The 13,974-nt window shown below is 37.1% G+C and overlaps 1 long non-coding RNA gene across 1 annotated transcript in view; it reads left to right on the top strand.

Moving 5' to 3' along the window:
- The window catches only part of LOC120243549, a 63,042-nt gene extending 49,268 nt beyond the window's left edge, over positions 1-13,774 (top strand). The window contains exons 2-3 of the long non-coding RNA XR_005531335.1: positions 4,340-4,418; positions 13,467-13,774. This is a non-coding gene — a long non-coding RNA (uncharacterized LOC120243549). The remainder of the gene's footprint in view (positions 1-4,339; positions 4,419-13,466) is intronic.
- Positions 13,775-13,974: the final 200 nt, after the last annotated feature.

Below are 13,974 nucleotides of genomic sequence, written 5' to 3'. Positions count from 1 at the left end.
GATTTTTTAAATTCCTACCAGCAATGTTTGAGACTTTCTCCATATTCTGGCCAAAAGAGTATGTTATTAAGCTTTTGAATTTCAGGAGTATATTTTTTCAAAAGTTTCCCAGGTAATTCTGATGTGCAGCCAGGTTGAGGACCATTGGCTTAGACTGTCAGCAATTCTAACAGACTGCAAAATAAAAGCAATGGTATAGGGGCACATGTACCCCAATGTTTATAACAGTGCTTTCAACAACAGCCAAATTATGGAAAGAGCCTAAATGTCTATCAAGTGATGAATGGATAAAGAAGATGTGGTTTATGTATACAATGGCAATGAGAAAGAATGAAATCTTGCCTTTTACAGCAACATGGATGGAAGTGGAGGGTATTATGCTAAGCGAAATAAGTCAATCAGAGAAAGACAGATATCATATGTTTTCACTCATATGTGGATCTTGAGAAACTTAACAGAAGACCATGGGGGCAGGGAAGGAGGCAAACCATAAGAGACCCTTAAAACAGAACAAACTGAGGGTTGATGGAGGGTGGGACAGAGGGGAAAGTGGGTGGTGGGCAATGAGGATGAGCACTGGGTGTTGTGTAGAAGCCAATTTGACAATAAATTATATTTAAAAAAAACACAGACAAAGGGGTTTGGGGAGTTTCTAGGTTGGTGAACACATAGAGGTCTAGGGGTGGAGACAGCATATTAGCTCTACACCCTTTCCCCATATCTCGCACTCTGCAGCTCTTGCATTCAGCTGTTCCTGAATTGTAGCCTTTATATCAGTAATAGCAAAAAAATAAATAAAAGCAATGGTGATGGTAATAGTAAAGAGTATCAAAAAATAAATTGAATAACTTCAAAGAATGAGATGGGGAACAAGTTATACTAACTTCATCCAAATTTCATTTCTCCAGGTTTTTTCTAGAAGCAAGAATTAAACATATATATATGGGATATATATATATATCCCATGCCAACCTTAAAACAGGTTTTGCCCATTTGGCATTATTTAATATACTTTGCTGGTATGTCAATGTCCCAGCTGGGTTGATGTCTGTTTAGGCATCAGCAAGGAGCATTTTTAGGGTACATGGCATCTTAGATGACTCATTCAAGTTAATATTCATCCAAACACTACCATGAAATGAACTGATAGAATCCAGGTACAATATTTTATAGGTTCAAAGACAGTCTTTTTAAAAAAATATTTCTATAATCAGTCTACATCTTACAACTGACAATATATCATAAATGGGCAGATTTTCTTCTCTCTTAAAGAACAACTTCTAGTAACTTTAACACGGAGTTTTAGAAATAAAAGCATAATTATTTGAAAAGAATCAAAGTGGCATTCTAGGAAAATTATATGCATGCTTTCTTAGTGATGCTGGGCACACACATAACTAATCAGAGTAGAAAATAATGTGGTTTTGGTCAGTTTCCAATGTCTCTGTCTATCCTAAGCCCTGTGGTAGTCTTGGGCCCTTCATTCTTTTGCCTCAGTGGCCCATCCTTCACTGTTCTGTTTACTCTCAAGCTGGTCTCTCACAATTGGCTTTTTGGGCTCCTTCCTTTTGCTCCAGGGTCTAGTTAATTTGTAAAAAATAGGGTTGACTGCCTTATCCCAAAAACTGTTCTTTGTCACAGCTACCATTGCATTATTTTCTCTGTCAGATACTGTGCTCTTTACCCATGTACAAGTCCACCTATACCCTAAGAGCAGCAATAATTTTCCTAGATCATGAAGAGATTCCAGCCTCAGTTGGCCTGCAAGGTCAGTAGACCCTCCCATATCTCCCCAGTGAAGCTGATCAACCATGACTGCTGCTAGACTGCATGGTCCCCATACAGTGACCATGTGCCATGGCTGGCATCACAGTGGACACTCATTTTGGTACAAGGCCCAGTCTGTCTAATATTATTAACAGTCTGGTGATAGAAAGTCTTATTGACAGCTGGGTCAAAACCCTTGGATGAGCAAGTTATATTTATTACATGGTTTCAAAAAGGAAGAGTGGGTTTTTTGACAGGTTTCAACTAGAAAGACTTCATCCTAAGAAAAATCAGAATGCCTTTTAATTGCACATTTAAATTTCCCTTTGTTCCTGCTGAACAAAGATGAGAGCCAAGCAGCTGGAATAAAACCCCTTAAAATTTGGAATTAACCTCTTTTCACCAACAATTTTCTATGACAGATTTTTAAAGTATGCTTTGCACCAGTTGTTTTATTTTTTATCTCTGCTGTTGTTGTTTGAAGGTACTATCACAGCAGTAGCCCAAAGTATTTGAAATATCATTAGTGAGCTACTAGAGAAAACTGAACAAACATGCTACTTACAGTTTTAAAGGTTATTTGAAAATTTTATTTGACTTGGGGCGCCTGGGTGGCTTAGTCGGTTGAGCGTCCGACTTTCACTTAGGTCATGATCTCGCGGTTCGTGGGTTCGAGCCCCGCGTCGGGCTCTGTGCTGACTGCCAGCTCAGAGCCTGGAGCCTGTTTCAGTCTGTGACTCCCTCTCTCTCTGACCCTCCCCTGTTCACGCTGTCTCTCTCTCTCTCTCCTAGAAATAAATAAAACATTAAAAAAAAATTTAAAAAAAAATGAAAATTTTATTTCACTTTCAAATTGTCAATCCTGCTCAGTTCATAATTAACAGCAACCCAATATCTAACTTGAATGCAAAAATTTTCTCAATTGACTCAGCCATATTTAGGAGATTAATTCTTATGTTGTTGGTTTCTTAACTGTTACGGAGATAAAAACGTTCTTTTGTATATGGATGTCCGTTAGAGCCTGGCTCTTTCTCTCTGATGGTCATAGAAATACAAAATGAAGTAAGAAATGGCCCCTGTTGTCATGAAGCTCAATCTAATGGGCAAGTCCATGTATAGATACATATGGATAGCAGATTAAAGGGTTAGAACAAAAAGGAGATCACAAACAAAGAGCAACTTCCAGAAGAGTGAAAGGGGAAGCTTTCCTGGAGAGGGTGACAGGTAAGAAATACTTAAGGGGTGCCTGGGTGGCTCAAATGGTTAAGCATCGACTCTTAATTTCAGCTCAGGTCATGATCACTGTTTGTGACTTGGGCTCTGTGCTGACAGCTGAGAGCCTGGAACCTGCTTTAGATTCTGTCTCCCTCTCTCTTCCTCACCCTCACTTGTACTCTCTCTCTTTCTGTCTCTCAAAAATGAATAGATGTTAAACAACAACAACAACAACAACAACAACACAAGACAGACGTAAACAGGAGTAGGAGTTGGCCAAGTAAAACTGGGAAGTATATGGAAGAGAGGTTAAGAAAACATTTCAGGTAGAGGAGACAGAATGTAAAGGACACAGGTAGAAAAAAGACTTGTGTAAAGATGCTGGAAAGTAAACTATAAGGCATGCAAGAGAAAGGAAGGAAACTAGAAATCCCTTCTTAAGAAGTCTGAACACAATTCTGTAAAGCAAGAATCTTACCAATGTCTATTGAGGTTTTATTATGTGCCAGTTCCCCTCCAATCAGGAATGTAACTGTTAACTTCTTAGGGGTGGTATAGAGGCGAGGTCAAGATCATATGCAGGGAAGCTGGTTAAAAGGTTGTTGTAAGGATTCAGACAAGTTCTGATCACTACAGAGATTAGGGCTGCCACATTTTAGTCTACTTTTGTACTATAGCTCCTGATAGTTAAAACTGACCAATTCTTGAGTTGCTATACTTTAGTTTTGTTTTTTATTTCTTCTTATAGCAATATCTCTAATAAGCTATTATAGCTTCACACTTGAGTGCAAGAAAGTAAAATGCAAAATATGGAAAAACTAAGAGAGAATCCAACTGTCGGTATGAAAAAGATAGACTGGGTAGGTATCAGAGGAGGCAAAGTATATAAATGCAAATATAATTGTTATAACAAATGATATAAAAGATATTTCAACAGCAAATTTGCTAAGAATTGTGTCAGAAAGAAAACATGACTTGGGATGTGCAAAAGAATTTTGCAGGCACTTTTAAGTAAATAATAATGAGAGCAGACATACAGGAATGGTTGAAAATCAATTTGGTTTGAGCTGAAGATTCAGTTTGGGTTGAATAGATTTTTTTTTCCTGGTTTCAAATGGTTGGGAAATGAAGATGGTGAAAAAACTCACATTGTCCAAATTTAGAGGGCTAGAAGAACTATAAGTCTCTGTTAGCAAGCAACAGAAAACCCAACTCTATGTAGCTTAAAAACTAAAGGAAATTTATTAACTAATGTAATTGAAAAGTACAGAGACAAGGCAGACTTCAGGCATAATCTGACTCTGACACTGTGATATTATGAGAGTTGTGGATGATTTTTTCTGTTTTGTCCTTCTAGGCATCAAGCTCATTTTCGGCTGGCTTCCATTATGGTTTAGAAGCTCCCAGGACCACATGCTTCCTCTTTTATTTCTGGGGTAAGGGAAACAACTTCTTGAGCAGTCACAGACTTAAAGTCCTGAACTTCAATTCTGTCAAGCTAATGACAGACATGTGCCTGCCCTTGAACCACTGGCTATAATCAGGGGGTAGTATGATGCAGATTGACTTGGGCTGGGCTCTGCACCCATCACTGAACCAATAGTTCTGACAAGGAGATGTCTTTACTTAAGTTGGCTCACGTCAATTAGGGTCAACTTCTGGTATTCTTGGTCAGATTTGATCAGATCCTGGCAGTCTTGCTCAGCCAAGGGGGTCAATGGGGGACTGGAATCCAGCCCACTATATGCTTTCCAAGCTATGCACTCTGGCACTGGGCTATATTTCCTGGAAGAAGGGCAATCTTTTCATAATTCTCATAAAAGCACAGTTCTTGTAGTAATAAATCTGAGTCTAACATCTACAACAATTTACATTTTGCCAATTTACATAGAGAGGTGTCTATGGATTAGCAGTAGCCATCACCCTGAAGTTGAGGGATCAATCCCAATTATTTTTGTATCTTGTTTATTTGCTTCTTCAGATCCAGGCTCTACCCTGCCATTTCTCCAAGAGTCTGACCTGCATCAATAGACTCCCTTATCCTTTGATGCCAGTTATAGAGCTCAAGGATGAGTTCAGTGTGGGTAGGCTGCATATGTCTACTGTAGGCCAAGCTCTTGCCAACAGCCTTTTCCACATGCATCTCTCTATCTCTGTCCTCTGTCACTAAGATCTGGTAACTGCTTCCACCTCTTGGGACTTCAAACCCAGGATGATATCAGTCCCTCCTTCTGACCCTGCTTTTCTTAACCCCTAGCTTGTGGTTTCCTTGACTTTCCCTTACCTTCACAAATAGTACCTGTGCTAATCTTTCCTCAAAAGGCCCAATTTGAGTGTACAATCTGTTTCTTGCTAAGATCCCATATGATATGCTTTGTTATGAGGAAGTACAGTGCTAAATTCTGGAATGAAGCCACAGTGCCCTCAATACCCCATAGACCCTTTGGTCATCTTCTAGTTCCCTGGAAGGCTGAGCTGTTTGTACAGGCACAAATCCAGGCACAACAGGGAAAATTTTACTTTGTAAAGATCTCCACCCTAAGTGCCAAAAGTCTGGAAGCTTAAGAAAGCTTGAGAAAAACATTGTTCTACACCATCTTTTACTCTAAACTTGTAGATATATGGATCTTTTAAACTGTTTATTAGAATGCTGAAATGTTCCAGATCAGTTCCGGTGGGAGGCTACAAACAGTATTTTATAAGGCAAAAATTGGAAAAAAGGAAATTAAAGAGCTTAGAAATCTCAGGAGAGCTCCTCCAACATTCTACCTTTTTCTGAGACCAGTTTTGTAGATGTCTCTGTTAATCTGGATTGGATACACCTAAATGAGAGTTTTTAGCTGAGAGAAACAAATGTTATAACTAAGATAAAGAATGCAATGTAAGTTTGTCTTGAAGTTTTTGTGATGCACAAATTTTCTAAGCCAAAATTTTAACCTGGTGAGCAATCAGTTCAGTGATGCCCTTAGCAGCAGAGAACCATAAATTAAAGATAAGCAACGGTTCAGACTTTCCAAGGCCTTGACTTAGAAGTAACTCCGGAGTCCCAACCAAATCTGCATTTGGTTAAGCAATTTGGCACAGTTTCCTACTTTGAAACATTAAACTATAATTACAAGTCATTCTTATTTCATTCTAAATAAATGTCCCTAACATAGATGTAACTAGGGAAGGCTCTTCCTTCTCTTTAAAGGGGAAAAAAAAAATCCACCAAATACATAAGACCAAAGTAAAAAAAAAAAAAAAAAAAAAAAGCAAAACATAAGTTGGTAAACCTGGAAAATTGTGTATATGGTATGTTTAATAGTATGATGTCGTACAAAATTGAATATGCTAGTGCATCAGGAAGATTCAAATATTCAAAGCATAATCTGCAGACAATGCTCATCAGAGGAAAAAAATTAAAGTTCTTCCGAAAAGTCAAAATAATAAAGGGTGGCAATAATTTCACCTCCTTTCAAGTATTTCCTTGATTAAACAATCCTTTCGCTATTTTGTTCTAACATTTGCTCTAAATGGTTCAACAAGAGTGGTGTTTTCTTAGTTGGAAGTATAAACTGACATGAGGAGTGGAGACAGGAAGGGCAGAAATTTATTAATAGTAAAAATATATATATCCTGCAAGTCAAAATGAAAGGGAAGAAACAAAAGGAAAGACAGATAGGCCTGGTAGAGAGTGACTGTTCTGCCTCTTCACCACAACAGACCAAGAGCAAATCCCTCTATATATGTGTCAGGTGCCCAGGCTAAAGGTGTATGGTGGACTAAATTATGTGAGTCTACCTGAAATCAGGATGATGAATTAGGGCACTTCTTTGCTCCATTCAGCTCTTATGATTTCATTCAGTGTCATTTCTTTTATAACTAAATGTCCTAATTTCTAATGTGATAGAAGTCAAAAAATAAAATGTATTTTCTGCTTTAGGACCATCTACAAGGTAGAAAGCTATTCACATATGGCTAAACAAAGAGATTTTACCCTATTTTCTATCACTTATCTAATGTTCCTATAAATACCTCACCCCCACTGTACTCCTCTGGGTGGCAAGGAAAGAGATAAGTATTGTCAGCTAATGGTTTTTGTGCTTCCTCTACTTTATACAGTCTGTTTAGATTTCAGATCTCTTTTTGGGGTAAATATTCCTATGAGTTCTAAGTTTGAGTCCTTATTATGGTGGTTTCTCTCTTTCTTTTCTTCCTTCCCAAGATGGTGTCTGTTTATCCTTATGATTTCCTTTGACGTTGGGAGGAGGAGTCACTTGGTCTCATGTGGTCTTTAGCTGGTTTCTGCCATAAGACAGCTGGTCCAATCCTTGGGTCTACCCATCTCAGGTGTGCTTTGCCAGGTCATGTTTCTGAGCATGAGGCTGAAATCTGTTGCTGAAGTAAGTCAGCAGTGAGGGAAGTCAGGATCCCTATGATTGAACACATACTCTTTCCAGTGTACATCTGTGGTTTTATGAAATTCCTAGAGGCTAGCATTGAGCCTGACCAAAGTGGTATTAGATAAATTTTTATACTTTGATATTATTAATCATAATTTTCTTGTAGTATTTCCAATGAAAAGTCAAATTTTTTAAAACTAACATATTGCCTAGTAGGTGTTTGATACTGTTGGTTTCTTTTTTTCTTTTTTTTTTATTTCTAGGAGAGAGAGAGAGACAGAGTGAACAGGGGAGGGTTAGAGAGAGAGGGAGACACAGACTCTGAAATAGGCTCCAGGTTCTGAGCTGGCAGTCAGCATAGAGCCCGATGCGGGGCTCGAACCCACGAACAGCGAGATCATGACCTAAGCGAAAGTTGGACGCTTAACCGACTAGCCACCCAGGCGCCCCTGATACTGTTGGTTTCTACTCTGCCTCCCAGTCTTTATAATTATTAGCTGTTGAGCAATTAACAAAATACTTTCTCACTTCAAACCTGCCAAGTCATAAGTATCCTATCACACAAGTGAAATGTACATTGTTTTATGAGTAGTGTTAATACTAGCAGAAAGGCAGTAAAAAATCCTCCAAGAATTAATGAACTCCAACTGTAATCTAAACTATCAGTTTGTTAAAACATAAATTCCTTGATTAGTTTTAGCATTATACTTCATATGTGTTTGTGTTTTAATTTTGTATTATTCTTTAAACATCAATTCAAAATTTTACTCTTGATTACTCCAGACAAAACCTAGCTGTTTTCTCCCAATTCTCTTGCCTGTTATTATATAATCACATAAAATACCTATAAATATGTGTTTGTACAGTTACAGTAATATGATATATACTTTTAAGTCCCCATTCCTCTTAATATTAAGCTTTATTTTTTAACTGCTAAAGTTATATGCATGAGTTTATTAATGATATAATATTTCATCAATAAGATATTCTCCCAAGAGATATTTAGGTCATTTCTTAGTTTTTCATGATTATACATAATATTACAATGACCACTTTTATGAACATGATAGAGATTATTCCCCTCTTGACTAATTTCTTAGAACTTGGGTTCCCAGGAATTGCTCACTAAGCTACAGAGAATGAGGGCTGGCTAGTTTTGACGTGTATCCCTGGGCTGTTCTCCAAAAGGACTGCATCTACATCAATGCCTACAGGATCCTGCTTTCCCAAGGTGGACTCTGCTGGCAACAGTTTAAATTTCAAGCATGAAAGAAGTTTCATGGGCAATTTTTTCTTCTAGGATGACTGGTCTTCTCTTATCAGAAGTCTTCTTTTCAATTCTAAATAAGACTTAAAATCTGTTTCTTCTTCAGCTAGTAGAATTCTTTTTTTCTTTCTCTTTTTACTTTAAGCATCTTTTATTTTCAAAGACAGCAAAGAAGATTAAAGTATTTTCCATGCCAAACAAAGGTGTTTTTTAATGTGCAATATATCTGAAAGTAATAAGCAAAACTTACTGAGCAATTACTCTGCTCTAAGCACTTTATGTAGTAACTCACTGAACCTTCATAACTACTCCACATTATTCCCTCTCTATAGATCAGATCACAAATACTGAACAGTTAAATAATTTGTTCTCTGTCACATACCTAGTAAGTGGTAGAGCAGAAACAGCAACTCAGTAAGTTTGATTTCAGAGTAAACACGCTAAATCACTGTGCTGTTCTGAAAATGACAGCAGAAACTAATGTCTACAAAGTAGCAGTTCCACAGAAGACATTTAGATTTAGATTGAGAATTGGCCAGAAAAAACAGTCCTTTTTAAATAAAGCTTTCCTCCTACTTATCCCACATCCTTCCCTGATACATATATGCAAGGACAGAATAGTGAGGAATATATAAAAGACAAAAAGACATTAATCTTTCTTACCTCCATACTTTTCACTCAATAAAAATTACCAAATAAAATATTAAAACAATTTTTCTATCAACAATTTGTGAGCCAAACTCTAATCATATTCTTCAGTGGCACCTAAAATCAACATGTGATATGTACAAAAATAATTTCTTTTGCTGCATCCTGAAGTCCAAAAAGAAGTTTACAAATGCTAGACCCAAGAAAGTTACAAATTATCTCTCTTAAAATTACAGTTCATTTTGTTCATTAATTACATGTTCTTTGAGGTTGTTACTTAGGATATAGTTGACTCCCCAAAGAGTAAAGCACTTTTGTAGATTAATGTCTGATTCTGTTTTTACCATTACATCTGACCAATTTTCCTTTGTGTGTTAAATATTAAGCATTCTTGTTTTACAAAGTAGGTACAAAACACAAAGAAAACAAGAACATAAAACAGCTTAAAGAGAAAAATCATCCACAATAAAAGTTATAATTTGCATTTTTAACTTTTAAAATGCATCTTTTTCTTATTTATATTATGTTCAGCTCAATACTAGGAGCTACTTTATTTATTTATTTTTAAGTTTGTTTACTTCTATTGAGAGAGGTGGGGGAAGGGAGAGAAAGACAGAATCCCAAGCAGGCTCTGCACTGTCAGCCGTGCAAGTATGACACGGGTCTCAAACTCACAATCTGTAAGATCATGACCTTAGCTGAAATCAAGAGTCAGATGCTTAACTGACTGAGTCATCCAGGCACCTACAGAAGGTACTTCTAGACAGATATTAGTCTATCTCATTCATTTTACAGATGAATAAACTGAGGCACAAAAAGTCAAGTTATGAACCTTAAATAAATCAATCTTTTCAGTGTTCTATCACTAGGTCAATCCAGTTAGAAAAACAAATAGCTAATGGGCACTTCTAGCATATACTCTGACACACCTGATGATTGCAACATAAGATATATAAAAACATGTTTCAGGAAAATTTTAGGTTTAACAGATATTCTGTTGTATAGTTGCTGTCTTGGGCTTCCCAAATCTGCAATTTGGCAGCTGTAGACAATTTGCTGAAGAATCATATCTCTGGCATTTCTCGTTTTCTCATCCAGGTGGCAAAATGATAGCCTACTTCTATGAATCTACTCATTTAGTTTGCTAGTATCTAATTAGAGAAGAAATGAACTGTTCTTTCTCTCACATCAGAAGTGAACTGACCAGCTCATGGTTCCTTCAACCAGGTGAGCTCTCAGTAGTGCTTGGCTGGCCTTTCTTAACTGAGTCAGCAAGTCTGTAGGAGCTGACTTTCACCGGGGCCTTTCAGGAATAGGGTTGTTTGAAAAGATGGTCTCAAGATCAGTGGAGGAAAATTCTGGGGCTTTTAGCTGCTAGTGGAGTTATGGCAAGCTATCGCTAATGAGACATGGGTTGTTGTTGTTATTGTTTTGTTTTGTTATTGCTTTAAATTTTTGTTTCCTCTCCAGCCCAATTTGGCTAAACTTTTGTAGACGCAGCCTCAGTATCTCTTATGAAGGCTCTATTGTGATATTCTGGCAAAGTTATATTTTATGCTTTACTTTCTTTGTGCTTAATTGGTTGGACCAGTAAATCATTTAAGGATCATTTTTATTATGATTCTATTATATTTGTTAGAGCGTGGCTTCTTCCTTCACATAATGACTTTGGTTTAGACAGCTGAGGTGAGGGTGAGTGTGAAATAGGCATTATAGCTGAATGGTTCTTAAAGAAGAAAAGCGATTTGCTTGTGAAAATGACACATGTATACTTGATATAGGTATTGACTAGAATAAACGTCTAATTGAATTTATTCTAGCTCTTTGGCTCTTTTTTAAAAATATAGCTGAATGAGTACTCATATTCATATCTACGTTTTCTGGCACTAATTTCTTTGTGTTTGTACATTTTCTTCTTGTCTAACAGATATAAAGAGCAGGATTTTTAAATTCTGTCCTATGTATTTTCACAAGACACATTTTTAAGCTGTATGTCATTGTTCAATACATGTGATTTATCTTGAGCCAATGAAGGATTTCTGCTTCCTTACACCTATAGATTCTGTTATGTGTGCCTAAATGATCAAAAGTCGATCATTCAAAATAACTTCATTTGCATGTGATTTGATTAATGATGTCAGCATTACTTTATATGTCTAAACAGTAGAGCTAAAATATTTTTTGTTACTTTGTTCTTACAGAGGCTACATTTTATTTATTTATTTATTTATTTATGAATGAAAAATGTTGCCTGTGTGAATGGCGCTTGGTCTGAAGACTGCCCTTATGTCTCTCTTTGTCCCTGTATACGTCTTTCTTTCTCACTCTTTCACACACACATATCCTAAGTTAGTTTTTTTTAATAGTTTATTGTCAAGTTGGTTTCCATATAACACCCAGAGCTCATCCCAACAAGTGCCCATCACTCCTCTTCCCCCCCATCAGCCCTCGGTTTGTTCTCAGCATTCAAGAGTCTCTCATGGTTTGCCTCCCTCCCTCTCCCCCACTATTTTTCCCCTTATTCTCCCCCATGGTCCTCCATTAAGTTCTTCTTAATCCTCCTATATGTGCAAACATATGGTTATCTGTCCTTCTCTGCCTGACTTATTTCACTCAGCATAACACCCTCAAGGTCCATCCACGTTGCTACAACTGGCCAGATTTCATTCTTTCGTATTGCCATGTAGTATTCCATTGTATAGATAACCCACATCTTGATAAATTCATCAGTTGATGGACACTTAGGTTCTTTCCATATTTTGGCTATTGTTGAGAGTGCCGCTATGAACTAGGGGCTACATTTTAAGTTTGAAAACATTCAGTGTTATCGTACCTTGTATTTAAAGAAGATAATGCTTTCAAATATGTCTATGATGGTAACAGAAAATATCCTTACCAGATAGAGATGCATATTGAAGTATTTACAAGATAAAAAAGAAAAGATTTGCTATCTGGGATTTGTATTTAGATACTCAAGGAACAAAAAACTTAGGGGGAGATTAAAAAGAATTGGCAAAATGTTGATAACTATTGAAGGCAGGTGGTGAATGCATGCATTTGTTTTATTATATTAAACTTTTTCTGCTGTTTTTGATGTTTGAAGTTTTCCAGAACAAAAGAATGTGCCACTTCCAGGCACATTCTACTTCTACCTCTTGCCTCAATGAATTATATATTTCCACTGTTAATTGAAGATAACCTGTCATCTTATCTCTCTCATGCCTTTAAAACTTTAATTTATTTCTCAAATGCTTCCCTGGATTTGAAGTAAGAAGCAGAAACATACACTTGAAGTCAGACTCTACTTTGAATCTTTATCCTGACTGTAAAACCTTAGGACAATTAACTTTACCTCCTTCATCTCAAAGTCTTCATCTGTAGAAGGGGGATAATATTTTCATCACCTGGCTGTAGAAATTAAATGAGATTGGTACCTAACATTAAATGCTATGGATTCTTGAGGAGACTGGGTGGCTCAGTTGGCTAAGCCTTCGAATTCGGCTCAGGTCATGATCTTACAGTTCGTGGGTTTGAGCACCGCATCAGGCTCTGTGCTGGCAGAGAGAGCTGGCAGCTCAGAGCCTGGAGCCTGCTTTGGATTCTATGTCTCTTTCTCTCTCTGACCCTCCCCTGCTCACACTGTCTCTCTCTCTCAGAAATAAATAAAACATTAAAAAATTTTTTTAAATTAAAAAAATAAAAAAAATAAATGCTATGGATTCTTAATATTAAGCAAGTGATAATTTTTAAAGGTTATTTTTTTATTTTTATGTTTTAATGCTTATTTTTCAGAGAGGGAGAGAGAGATAGAGAGAGAAAGAGAGAGAGCGAGCGCAAGCAGGGGAGAGGCAGAGGGTGGAGTGAGAATCCCAAGCAGGTTCAGTGCTGTCAGTATTAAGTCCTACATGGGCCTGATCCCACGCACTGTGAGATCATAATCTGAGCCAAAATCAAGAGTTGGACTCTTAACCGGCTGAGCCACCCACGTGCCCCAGGTGATAATTTTTAATAACAGATTGTGAATGGATGTTAGTAATACCAGTGGTAGTAATTACTGTGGTTGTTACTATTATCTTGGAGTTAGTTGTATGAACCTAAGGTCTACCGAGAAGGGCTTACTTCAAGGTAATTTATAATAGCAATCTGTTATCTGATGTGTTTTATTTTCTTTCATAACCTTTCAGCTCACCAGTGCAGTGGATTGCCTCAATACACTATGGAGATTTCGGTGGAGAAATATGCGTCCATCTGCTCAATGCTACCTGCTTTCTGAAACCCCTCTGAACTCCTCCAGAAACAATTAGAATTTTCCACTGTATTCTCTTAGTCCTTTGCTTATGTATGAGAGCACTTGCCCAACATTAGTATAAGTATTTAATTTAGGGATCTGACTCCCAGAGTTCCGCATCTTGTCTAAATTTCCACAGTTTTAATTCTCCCCTTACCTTGCTCCCGGTGCTATCCCTGACACACAGTAGCTGCTTAAAACATACATAGGATTTCCTGCCTGAATAAATAAATGACTCTTCTTATTTACTGAGAGTTTCTTTTATTTTTTGACAGCTCTATTAGGCCTAAAAGATCAAAGTCCATAGCTATATCTTATGTTCCATTTATATCACTCAACATTTATGTTTTATGATAGACTGTGGGTGATTCTTCTTACATTTTTGGGAAAGCTTGTCACCATTA

This window comes from Hyaena hyaena, unplaced genomic scaffold (genome assembly GCF_003009895.1).
Source record: "Hyaena hyaena isolate Hyena2069 unplaced genomic scaffold, ASM300989v1 scaffold_344, whole genome shotgun sequence".
In the NCBI taxonomy this organism is placed as follows: Eukaryota; Metazoa; Chordata; class Mammalia; order Carnivora; family Hyaenidae; genus Hyaena; species Hyaena hyaena.
Note: the sequence above shows the minus strand (reverse complement) of the source record. Positions and strands in the feature narration are given on the sequence as shown.